The sequence below is a fragment of the Apium graveolens genome, chromosome 1 (genome assembly GCF_009905375.1).
Source record: "Apium graveolens cultivar Ventura chromosome 1, ASM990537v1, whole genome shotgun sequence".
Lineage (NCBI taxonomy): Eukaryota > Viridiplantae > Streptophyta > Magnoliopsida > Apiales > Apiaceae > Apium > Apium graveolens.
The window spans coordinates 76,331,037-76,343,866 of NC_133647.1; the positions used below are offsets into that span (position 1 = coordinate 76,331,037).

General features: G+C 34.1%; 1 pseudogene; it reads right to left on the bottom strand.

The window, feature by feature from the left end:
* Window positions 1-3,314: 3,314 nt before the first annotated feature.
* On the bottom strand, window positions 3,315-6,572 carry LOC141664543 (importin subunit alpha-1a-like; annotated as a pseudogene).
* Window positions 6,573-12,830: the final 6,258 nt, after the last annotated feature.

Below are 12,830 nucleotides of genomic sequence, written 5' to 3' on the forward strand. Positions count from 1 at the left end.
AACAGTCAACTCACACTATCATAATACTTCCTCCGAAAATTTTCGGAAGTATATATATATATACATATCAATGTGTGCCTATCAACAAACAATATGTTTGGGGAACAATATAAGTTCCAGATATATGATAGGATTTTTACAAGGACAAGGAGGGGTAGACTGTAGTAATTTATGGACTAGGGAGACTACTATTTACTACCGCATGAGAAGATACCATAAATACTGATGAACATATGGAGTATGTGTATCTGAGAGGGATGGACACAAAACCGTGACTTGAGAGGGATATACGCGAAGTATTTACCTGAGAGGGATGGACACAGAAAAGGTCTAAATGCGGCCAGGGTGATAACCGATAACAAAAGGGAATCGTCCTTCTTCATGTAGAGAACAATAATAATATTCTGTTGTACGACTGATCATCGTATAATAGGGGCTCCGTTGAATGTCCTATTCTTCCAATTGGAATTGAGATGCAATACCGTAACCCAACCGTAGGCGCTGGGTTTAGCATTAAGGTATTTGTAGACTAAATAAGTCAATCAAAAATATTGTTTCGAAATGAGGTGTATATCCCCAAGAAAATGATTCTCTTGAATATATAAATCGATAACATTTTCAAGATATTTTGATATATATATATATATATATTTATATAATATCTGATTTAATTTAGAAAAGGAAAAGGTGTATACCACCAAGTTTTCAAATCGTCCTATTATATGATGAAGTATTATGTTAACAGTTATTTCCAATATGTTATATAAATTATGGCTGAGCATTATTGCTCACTCTTGCTTTCTTTTAAATGTCACAACACAACAAATAACCAGCATGCCAATAAGAGACCTAGTCGACTGCAGCCACGAAGAGAAGTCCTTGCAACATTGCTTCAGGAAAGTAAAACATTTAGATAGGATTCAGATAATTGTAAGATTATTGTAACTTCATGTAGAGGTTACGAATAATAGTTTGAGATCATGTAAAGAACATTTGAGTTGTAATAACAAATGATACTTGTTTACATCATTTCTAAGCCTATAACTTGTGTGTGTTTGAGATTGGGGTCTCTTGGATTATTGAATCAATACAGGTTATACATGATTGATGGATAGAGTGACGACCCATATTTTTGACCCCGAATTTGGGGGCGTTACATTGTTTACCTTAAAAAGCTTTACAAATTGCTTGACTATTGGAGATCCAAAACTTCTTCAATTACCACGCATCCCGCTCTCGCGATCTACGCTTTATCCGTATCCATAGAATGCTTGAACGCAACGATTTAATGTGTACAAGCACAAAATCGTTTTTTCTTGCTCTCTCCATCTTCTCTGTTGGTGGCTAGGTTTTTTTTAATAAAAGTCATGCATACAAAATCAGCCACAAAAGAGATATTATATAGAGGATAGAAAAATAAATTATAACTCTTAAATAATTAGAAGTTATTATTAATTCAAAATTCCTATTTGTATAATAATTAAGTCTCGCTTAATTACTTAACAACTGAATTTCATAATCAATATTAGTAAATTCAAATATCATTATTTATCTAATTAATTAAGTCAAACTTAATTAATATTATAAATAATTCAAATTACTTTAAATTAATTTAAATCCAATTTAAATTAAATAATCATTCAAGCATTATTTATGTGTGACCCTATAGGTTATTATTACGTTGGAAATGAATTATATATCTACTTTAAAATTATAAATAATTAGTGGCATCTAGTATTACATCATTTCTACTCAAGTAATAATAATTAAATTGGTGATCGATTAAACCTTTGGTGAATAATGTACAATGTAATATAATAACTTTAACCACATGTTATAGATTGAACTAGAGGCATGTATATGTCATTATCATCATAGTTTCATTCAGGTTTTCTTGATTAATGGGTAGACTATCTCATCAAATCAATATTTGAGCGCGGTCAGGTATTTCATAGTCTAGCCCACACAAGAGGCTAATAATATCGCTCCTAAAATTAGGAGGGTTAAATCCTTTCTAGATCGTTCATACATCTCATACGATTCATAATATACCCGAAATACACTTTTATCATTATCCAGTCAAAGATAACTTTTAATGTAATCAAAGTACATTAATTCTCGTATAAAAATATAATAATTTCAATTATAAGGACAATTACATCATTATCACAGTGGAATTACTTATGACACAAAAGACATGTAGAATCTCGCATTGGGTCTGTTCAGCACTATGTACATTTACATATGCCTGTGTTTTTTACTTTAGTATCACTATACCTGTGATCAATAAGATGTGATCACCAGTCAACAAACACACAAGTCTTAACGCATTATTATTGTCCCTTAATAATAATACTCGACTAAGGATGTTTAGGAATACTGATACTATTCTTATAATCTCATTTCTAAGTCACGTACTTAGAGATATAGAATTTATATCATTTTCCAAGGACTTTAATTAATCTAACATTTATATCGCAGTAAATTAAGACATAATAAATATAAAGAGAATAATCGATAGAACATAAACATTAATAATCCAAATGTCTTAAATTAAAACATTATAGTGTTGTCTCTAGGGAATAAATATTAACAGTGCATTCAAGAAGCTGGACGAAACAATGTCATCTAAGTGGTAACAGACAATGCATCAAATAATATGGCTATAGCAAAGCTACTGAGGGATAAAGGGCCACATACATTCTGGACATCATGTGCAACATATACACTCAATTTTATGCTTGAATCCATAGGTAATTCTGCAGCCTTTTTATCCATTTCTCTATACCTTTTTTTATTCAGTTTTCTGCACCTTTTTTAAAAGTTTTTGCACTAGTTAATATTTGTTTCTTTTATGCGTCATGGTAATTATTTAGTGTTTTCTATTTCAAGTAAAACTCCTAAATATAAATTCGTGATTCCACTACGCCATAAATGGGCTATTGTAATGCCTAAATGGTGTTATAATAGGCCCCAAAAGCGTTACAATAGGTCTATTATAACACCAGGGGGTGTTACGTATACGAGCATTACAATAGACACCCTATTGTAGCACTCTACTGATCTATTGTAACAGAGAGGAAAACGTTATAATAGGCACCTACTTTAACACTAACTGGCCCAAATTTAACACAAACTGAGTGATACAATAGCTTGATCAAGATTGCAAAAGTGGGACCCACAAGGGTGTCCCATTTAACCTATTGTAACAGTCTGTTTTATATACTGTAACACCATTTTTTTGTAATTAAGCAACAATAACATATGTAATGTAACACTATATATAATCATATATTACATTAGAGTAGGGCAAATGTAACCATTAATTTTAAATTTTTTGAAATATATGCTTAATTTAAATAACAATCCCATGAGCAGCAAAACATCAAAGTTGTCATACATAAGAGTCTTAATATCCAAACCATACTACTAGATAATAGATAACAGTGTCAACTCCATACCATTCTACTACTTTACATCCAAACTAGGCCAACTTCATTTAATCACGCCCCAACACATATCACGACTATGACAAAAGTACTAGATTATCAAAGACTAGATTACAACAAAAGTATGTGTACAATAATAAACTCTGAGCAAGATACCCTCAAGGTACGCCACTTGACATTTCCACCTCGAACACGCACTCTCCTAATAGTCTTGTTGCTGGAAAACTTGGTATTTGCAGGCTGTGTTCCCAACTCATACCTAATATAAAAAAACCAACCTTTAATTCAACCATCAAATCTACATAACTGATACCACCGTCATGCTCTTACGACTATATTACACAAATGAAATCAACCAACTACGTGTAAAACATGCCAAACTAATATACTTGTTATACATGTTAATAAGCCGACAAACATTCCATTTATGTAAAACACTGAAGAACAATAATTCAGTGTATATATGATTGAAAATCAGAGCAACTATCATTTCAAATATAAAAAATCGAACTAGCCATTAAAGAATCAAAAGTAACAGTAACTTATAAGTTTGATCCATATCACTATATTTACAAATAATAGGTTACCTGCAATAGATCACTATATTTACAGAATTATCAGCTCGGTCCTGCTGTGCCTATTTACAGAATCAAATCAAAATTTAATAAAAAATGGACCACATTATAAGTTATAATAATAACTACAAGTCTATGCATTGCACATGCATTTTATTACTGTTTGGACACAACTGGCATGGATATAGGAACCCAAAACCCTAAATGTAAAGACATTAATATTGTGTTCCTCTCGGATGCTATTGTTGCAGGAGGTAGAAGAGTTGACTGTTCCCCCAACTGCTTCAATTTATTACACCTATTCACACTGTAAATTATTTATGATACCCCTCTTTTTCAACATTTTAGTAGCTTTGTAATAAGATCTAGTGAAGTCTAATAGTAGCTGGCAAGATTAATTGATCTCTTGACAAATTAGTGCGAACTTGATTAAAATGTACTGAAGGGAGAAATGATTTGGGAAAAAATATATGAAAAAGAGCAAATGCCACTTACAGTAGGAGCTCAACAAGCTGTTCACAAACACCTGCTTCAATTACGGCTTGAATTCTATCATTTGTTCCATCAGAAAGATAAGAGAATGCCCAGCATGCATCTGTCAGCACCTCCTCGTCATTTTAATAAAGAAGGCGCTGGAGTACAGGGAGAGCTGGCCTCATCTGCCAATAATTCAGAAAATTTACTACATAATACAAAGAATTATTCTCAATGTTTTGTCTGGAGAAACAACAAAGCATGCGTAAGAAATTAACCAGCTCAGATGGAGGCTGTGGCTTTCCCCGACAAAAATTCGATAGTGTCCACACATCATTTCTTAACATCGGAAGCTTGGAATGCTCATTTAACTGAGCTAATAAAGGCATTAAAGCCCCATCACTAAGAACATGATCACGACACCGAGGAGAGTCACCAGCTATATTGCCCAAAGCCCACACAGCCTGCATGTGCAGATAGTATCTTTTAATTCACCAGTTAACATTGTGCTCCCAGATAATTTGAGAATTTGGAACAGACATCAGTTTTTTAAAATTCACCTGCTCTCGAACATTATCACTGGAAGAACCCATAAGTTGCACAAAGATAGGAACAGTCCCATGATCAATTACCACTTTTGTATTTTCCGAGGTCCCAGAAGCAATATTTGTAAGGGCCCAGGCAGCCTCAAACTGTAAAAGATGCAAATATCCACAGTTCTCAAGAAACATAATGAAGATAAAGTTTGGATAGAATGAAATATAGTACTCCTGTAAACCTAGAGCTGCGGGATGTCTGCCCTCATAAGAAATTCGACAAATCGCGGAACTACCCCTGATTGTATAACTTCCTCAATGGGAGGGTTTCTTCCTGTTAATTAAATTTTCCTCAAAGGAAAACTGTCTAATAATATCAATTAACAAACTTAAAAACATGAAAGCAACATTCTCTTACCTTTTGAAAGCAATTTACGAAACTGTGTTGTAGCGTCCAACTGCATATTACTGTCCAGTGACCAAATCTTATTAACCATAGAGGGAAGACTTTCAACCTGCAACAACATTTAATAATCACAGCGTGTTGGATACCATCTTCTCTCGGTTACAAGAAGTTGGGGTTTAGTCTCGATGGAGGCATGTGTGTGAGTGTCAGCACATCCATCAAAACCTTGTTCGACATTGAAAGAGGGCGGGATTCACCACAGAGCATATAGTGGTACAGCAGGGTGCGAAGATTTAATAAAAGGTCGAAGTTTTACCTGTAAGAAGATGGATTCTTGGGCCAAAACTTGTAATTTACATCAGATGGAAACAAATGATCAAACCAGTCTTTAATTCCATTAACTTCATTTTATAACTTAGTTCCATATCCCTCTACACTGTTAGCCCCGGGTGGCTTTGCATAAACTATATTCAAATAAAAATAAAAGATAAATGCATAAAATGAAAACCAATCAAATTAGTATTAGAAAAGACCCAATAGTGCTTTAAAAAATTGAGTGAATTCTGAATTTTTAATGAAACTTGTCTTCTCTGAGACAACAAAAGTATCTTGTACAAGCACATCCTCTGGAAAGGAAGAAAGCAGTTAGGATCACAATCCCAAAAATGCATCGACTTTTCAATTACGATGCATTCAAAAACAATTGAAAAACCTAATCAGTCCAAAACCCCTAATTACTCAAACATCTAAGTCAAATACCCTAACTAATTAAATACAAATAAACCACTAATCAAAAAAAGAGAGAAGAAAATACTCTAATTAGTCAAATACAAATAAACCACTAATCGAAGCGAAGAGAAGAAGATGCTAAGAAGTTCAAAACCCATATTATCTCCAAATCAAAAAAATTAAAAATAAGAAATCTAACCAGAGTGAAGAAGAAGATTTTGTAATGGTTGTTGTAGTCGGTCAATGAGAGATAGAGGGAGCGTGAGTGTAACGGCCGGGAACAAAGAGTGTCGGTTTTGTGGTTGAAGAGAAACGGAGCCGATAAAGGGGGTCGAGGGAGAGGGTTTGAGAGAAGGCTGAGAGAGATTTGCAGAAGTCCCTTTTGTCGGAAGTGTGTTTTCATTTGGGGGGAATACCGCCCAAATATTTCACAAAGTAAATTGAGCATAATTTTTAATTTTTTTTAATTTTTCTTTTTAATTATTTAATTATTATTTATTAGATAGTAAAACAAAAAACAAGTATTTGTGCTCATGTATAAAAAATTCTAAAATTTGAATTATATTATATGTTACATTAATCATTCACTAGTAACCCATAATATAATTTTTATACTAATTTATGATAATATTTTCCACCTTAAAATTTTTAAAAATTAAAAAAGTATCTAATGTAACACCAGATGTTGGTGTTACATGTTATGCAACACCAGCATTTTTCTGTAACACTAACTTTATAGTTATTGTAACACTAATGAAGAGGTGTTACAATAGAACAAAAACTAATTAGCTAATGTAACGCTTCTTGTAACACTTGCATTACAGTAGCCTACTTATGGCGTAGTGTTCATAAAATTTTGGCTTTGATGAAAAAGTATACAAGTAAAGATATATTGTGAGGCCGGAAGTTACACGATTTGCAAGTTCTTTCCTTACGATGCAAAGTGTATTGGAGAAACAACAAAAGTTCAAGTTTATGCTTCTCCTAACAGAATGGGGTTAGTGCAAGTTCTCAACTAGAACAAATGGTCTTGCCTCTTATGCGATAATTGTTAATCAATCATTTTGGACTAATCTTGCAATGTGTTCAGAGTTGTTCAAACCTTTAGTTAAGGTTTCGAGGCTTGTTGATAGAGATTGGCGTCCATCTATGGGTTCCATATCGAATGAACACAAAGATGCCAAGAAAGAAATTATCAAGCTTTTTAAAGATATAAAAGAGATATATAAACCCATAATCGAAATCATTGACTCGAGCTAAGGATCGACTTGATAGCCCTTTGCACTTAGCCAGACATTTCTTAAATTCTTATTACTACTATCGAGATGATAAGGCGCAAAGAGATCCGGCATGTATGACGACTATTTTTAACATGTATTGAAGCTTTCTTTCCTGATAATTTTCTTGTCCAGCACCTGATTTCCAATATTGAGTTGCTAAAAATGTAAAGGAATGGAAGGAATGTTTTGAAAAAATAGCCAAATGGGCTGAATAGCTAATAATGATAATTTTCACGTTGGTAAGTAAATATTTATTTGCTCTGAATTTCTATATTTATATCTTATTTAGTCTTCAACTGCACCTTAATATTTTCTACTTCAACCAGATGGTGGTCAAATTATGGTGATATATGATAGTCATGAAAATACTTTCATTAACCTCAAGTTCTTCGGGATGTGAAAGAAATTGGAGTACATTTGAGGGAGTAAGTTGGTTGATTAAAATTACAAAATTATTTTATTAAATGATTGTAGTATAATTATAACTTATAACTATAAGTATTGACTTACTGTCTCTCTTATATTTTTTAAAAATTCATACCAAAAAGAGGAATAGATTAGATATTGTGAGAATGAGCCATCTAGTATATATTAAGTTGAATTCAGTACTCTTCATCAAGAAAAATAAAATGAAATAAAATTATGATGTATTAGTCGCTAATGATGCTAGTATTGCTCAGGGTTGTATAATTGACGGGGGTGACGATGATGAAAAACTTCCCTTGAATTCAAAAATCACAAGAGAGGAAATTGGTGAAGCAACTGGGAGGACGGTTCAAGAACTTGATGAAAAAGATTTCAATCGGATGATAAAGTTAATAATGATGAAAATCTCATGTTTAACTTCGACGATTTTGATCAACAAGGATGGTGAAACAATGTAGTATTTCTAAAAAAATTATAGTTTGATAATTTTGAATGTTAAATAAATATGTCTTTTTCAAGTTGATTATGATTTTGTGAATGTGGATGTTATTGATTTATCATATTATGTGGATGTTAAATATTTAAAAATAATATTCCATATTTTATTTAATTACACACACACACACACACATATATATATATATATATATATATATATATATAATCCGCTTAGTGATCCGCTTTTAAAATCGCTTAAGCGTTAGAAAGTGATCTCGCCACTTAGGCCCGATTTGTGTTTTTCACAACACTGATTATAATTTAATTTTAAGTATATATATTTGATTTTTTTAATTAATTTAATTATGAATTATAATAATAGAATCAACAATCAAATAAAGATAAAATGTCACATGAAAATAAAAGTAATTAAATATTAAATGAAATCATAATTATTTTGAAGGGAAAAGAGCTAATTTATCCGACGACTATGCCAATAATTTATTTTTTTGAAAGATTTATTATCGTGAAATTATCTATCTTGTATTACATTTTAAATTTTTGAAAGTATATATTTTATGTTACATATTAGATTTTTATGTTTTATGAAATTTATGTTTTTTAAATTTTTATTTAAAAAAAATTCATTATTTTAAATATATTTCAATCTTAATTCATTTACATCTAATAATATCAACAATATTATTAGAAAAAAGAAATAGTATTATAATTGATATGGGTAAAAAATTACGCCCTAAAGACATAATAAATGTCCTATTAATTACACTTGAAATTCATGTCTGAAGCCCATTACAAACTAGGTCGGTCAAGGCCTATCACGGACTGAAAAATGGCCCAGGCCCACAATGTCCATGAACGAAGGTTGTTCATGGATAAGGCCCAATACGGATGAAGAATAGAGACGTGACTTCCAACGAGAACTCTAACTCCTACAAGGAAGGATCTAGAATCTGTTGCCTTACAAGAGTCCTAATTGCCTTCTAAATTGGAGACTTGTCCACCAAGTCTCCCAACCTAAGTCTAACCCTTAACTCAACCTCTACATAAAGGGCTCCACCCCTCAAACTAAAACTTCGTTTCTGGCTAGATTCTCTACAACACCAAGATATGTAGGCATCTTACGAGTACAAGCAGTCCATAACGCGAGAACAACCATTAAAACTCGAAACTCAAAAACCCTAGCATTAAATACTAACAAAACCATAGTTTGTATTCCAAAACACTTGGCACCATCTATGGGAACGTAACAAAAACCATGGTAAGCACCCGGAATAGAAGTAACACTGGAACCACCGATCTAACCCCCATCATGGACACTCGCGTCATTCATTGAGATCCCAGTGTAGTCGACCAACGCAAATCTCGGCGGAGGAGTTCTTACGGTGACAACTGATGCCCAGACTCAAGGGACGAATCCCCCAATTTAACATCCACCTCTAGGAATGAATCCCCCAATTCTTCTAGGGACGAATCCCCCCTTTCACAGCTATAGGCGCCGTTAAATTCTCAACTTGTTAGGGATGAGTTCTCAACGGTCGTGATTCCAAGAACCACTAATCCACCTTACGGGATGCCTATATACCCTGAGGTTGGAGGAATTTGGCTCTTGCAGCAAGAAGAAGGACAAGGGCGGACGCATTTATATGTCCATGGCTTGGACCTCATCCCTGAAAATTGAGACTTTTTTGGACCTTGTTATGACATAGATTCCGATATATCGGATGAGGAGATAGCTCCAAGCAGGAGGCAAGCTAGAGAGGAGCCTATGCTAAGTGGCTATCAACATCCTTGTGACACCCAACGGGCAATTCCTAAGATATCTAGGAGAGGATCAAGGCTCATGAGGCCGAGATCCAAAGGTTGAAGCATGATATAGAGATGCATCGACCGCCAAGGCCTCCACCGGTAGAAAGATCAATGGACTTTCCCCTTGTCATAGACCTGGAAGGTCATACATCAAGGCAGAGGGTTGTTAGTCCAAGGGCCTAGGAGATCCCGATAATCCTAATCCCCATTCACCGAAGAGATTATGAATGACAGCATCACAAGGAAGTTCAAGATGCCCACCATCAAGGCATATGATGATATTAGCGACCCGGTGAATCCTGTCAGGATATTCTCCAATGCCCTATTACTGCAGCCCATGAACGACACCATTAAGTGTCGAGCCTTCCCTCAAACCCTGTCAGGTATGGATCAAAGATGTTATAGCCATCTACCCCCAAATCGCTTGGATCCTTCAGAGATCTTATCCAAGCCTTTATTAAGCAATTCATCAGTGGCATAGTGTACCATAAGAGTTTGGATCCTTTCATGGATCTTATACACGGTATAAATGAATCCCTTGGAGATTATTTGAACTGGATCTAGATGATAAAGTAGCTATGATAGCCCTACAGCATGGGACCAGAGATGAGTTCTTTAAGATGTCCCTAGAGAAATGCCCTTAGAAAGCATGTTACAGCTCCGGGATAGGGTTGGAAAGCATATTAAGGTAGAGGAAAGTATGAAGAAGGTGGTGGTAAACAATGAACCCACTGGCAACAAGAAGCAGAAGACGGATCAGGAGTACGATGCCAATGATAAATATCCTCGAATTAGCAAGAACCCTGAATCCACTTCTAAGAAGAACAACTACCGAGATTCACTTAGTACGCAAGGTTGAACGCTCAAAGGAGCCAAATCCTTTTAGAAATTGAGAAGGATAAGGAGTTCAGATGGCCGCAGCCATTTAGGGGAGAACCTGACAAAAGAGATAAGGGCCAATATTGTAGGTTCCATAGAGATATTGGTCATGACACCGATGATTATACACAACTCAAGGATGAGATCGAGTATCCAATCCAAAGAGGAAAGTTTGGGTAATTCACCAAGGGTGAAGAGGCTGGAAGCCTGTAAAGAGATAATGATCGAAGAGATAACGATCGAAGAGGCAATAACCGAGATTGTAACCCACGGCCCCTAGGGCCAGTAATCAACATGATCACAGGAGGGCCAACAGTTACTGGGACAAGAAGTAACTCTCAAAAAGCCTATATGAGAGAGGTGATGAGTATAGTTGGAGACACACCCAAACATGTTTAGATTGAGATGATACTTAATTCGGAGGCCCTGGCCTCAAGGGTTTGAAATTTCCTTTTATGACCGGCATTTTCGTGTAATATTATTTGTGGATTTGGTATAATATTAAAGTCGAATAAAAATATGTTCAATGATTGTACGATTGTGTAAGCGAGAATTTCTGCATTATAAAATTGTTATGTGTAGTGCATGATTTTTTTCAAAGCAAAAGTTTATTTATTTCCTTTATTTTTGATTTATAAGGAATATTCTAAGCCTTGGAGAAATTTTCTTTTAAAAGATATTTTGTTCACAAATTTTGAAAGTGATTTTATAAAATCTCTAAAAAACCAAGTTATTTTATGGTACAAATTTTATAATTTTTGAACTTTTATTTTATTATATAAAAATAAATCTTTGAAAATTAGTTGCTTAATAATTATCAAATTACATGGTTACCCTTGCATGCAAATTCTCTTCTATTCAACCAAGGGGCAAGGAAGGCATTTCCAACCCCACTCACTTTCATTCTACTAGCCACATTACCATTTGTCCTTGCATGCAAATCTACCTAACTATGTTGGAAGGTTATTCTTGTAATTTCTCTCATCCACTCACTTGTGGGCAAATAAAAACCAAACAAACATGATGATCACTCCACCATTTCCACACTCCTCCTCCCCCCTCCCACATCTCCTCTCGGCCCTTCCCCTCTCCTCTCGGCTTTTTAGCCGAAACCCTACTCCCTCCCCTTTTATTCATTCTTCATTCAAGCTCCCACCTCCCATTCAAGTAAATATTACTTCCTATATTATGATCATGTATAATTCCAAGAGTTTTGAGTGAAAAGTTTAAGTTTTGAGTTTGCATGTCAAAGTTTTAGTTGGAACTCAAAGTACAATCTTGATTCTTATGGATTTAAGGTTATTTTTGAGAGAACTACAAGGAATGGTGAAATTCCAAGTCATGAGAAAGAGACTCTTGATGTTAAATGGTGATTTCCCTTCCACTTCATTCGGCCATGACCTTGAGGGAGCCGAATGAATCGTTCTTGAGATTATTCTTGTTGCCTTGTTCCATTTCTATGTGTTTTTGGTAGTGATAACATAAATTTTGTATCAAAAACTTGATAAACCCTTTTCATGCTAAGTGATCATCTAGTTATAGCTTATGCTAGGCTTTTATGTCAATTTCATGGTAAAATAAATTTGGAAAGAATGTTGTTTTGGTTTATAAGACTCGAAGTCATGCATGCATGTAGATTTCTCTTGGAACTTTGGAAGTTTTTGATCATTTGGAATAATTTTGTTAGTAAGCTTTAATTTCAGTAGGGATAAGATATTAATCTTGATTAGTGCTCCTTGATATGTGGTAATAATTCATATATATTTTTTATAAAAAAATATACAACTTGTTGTTTTCAAAAAAACTTGATG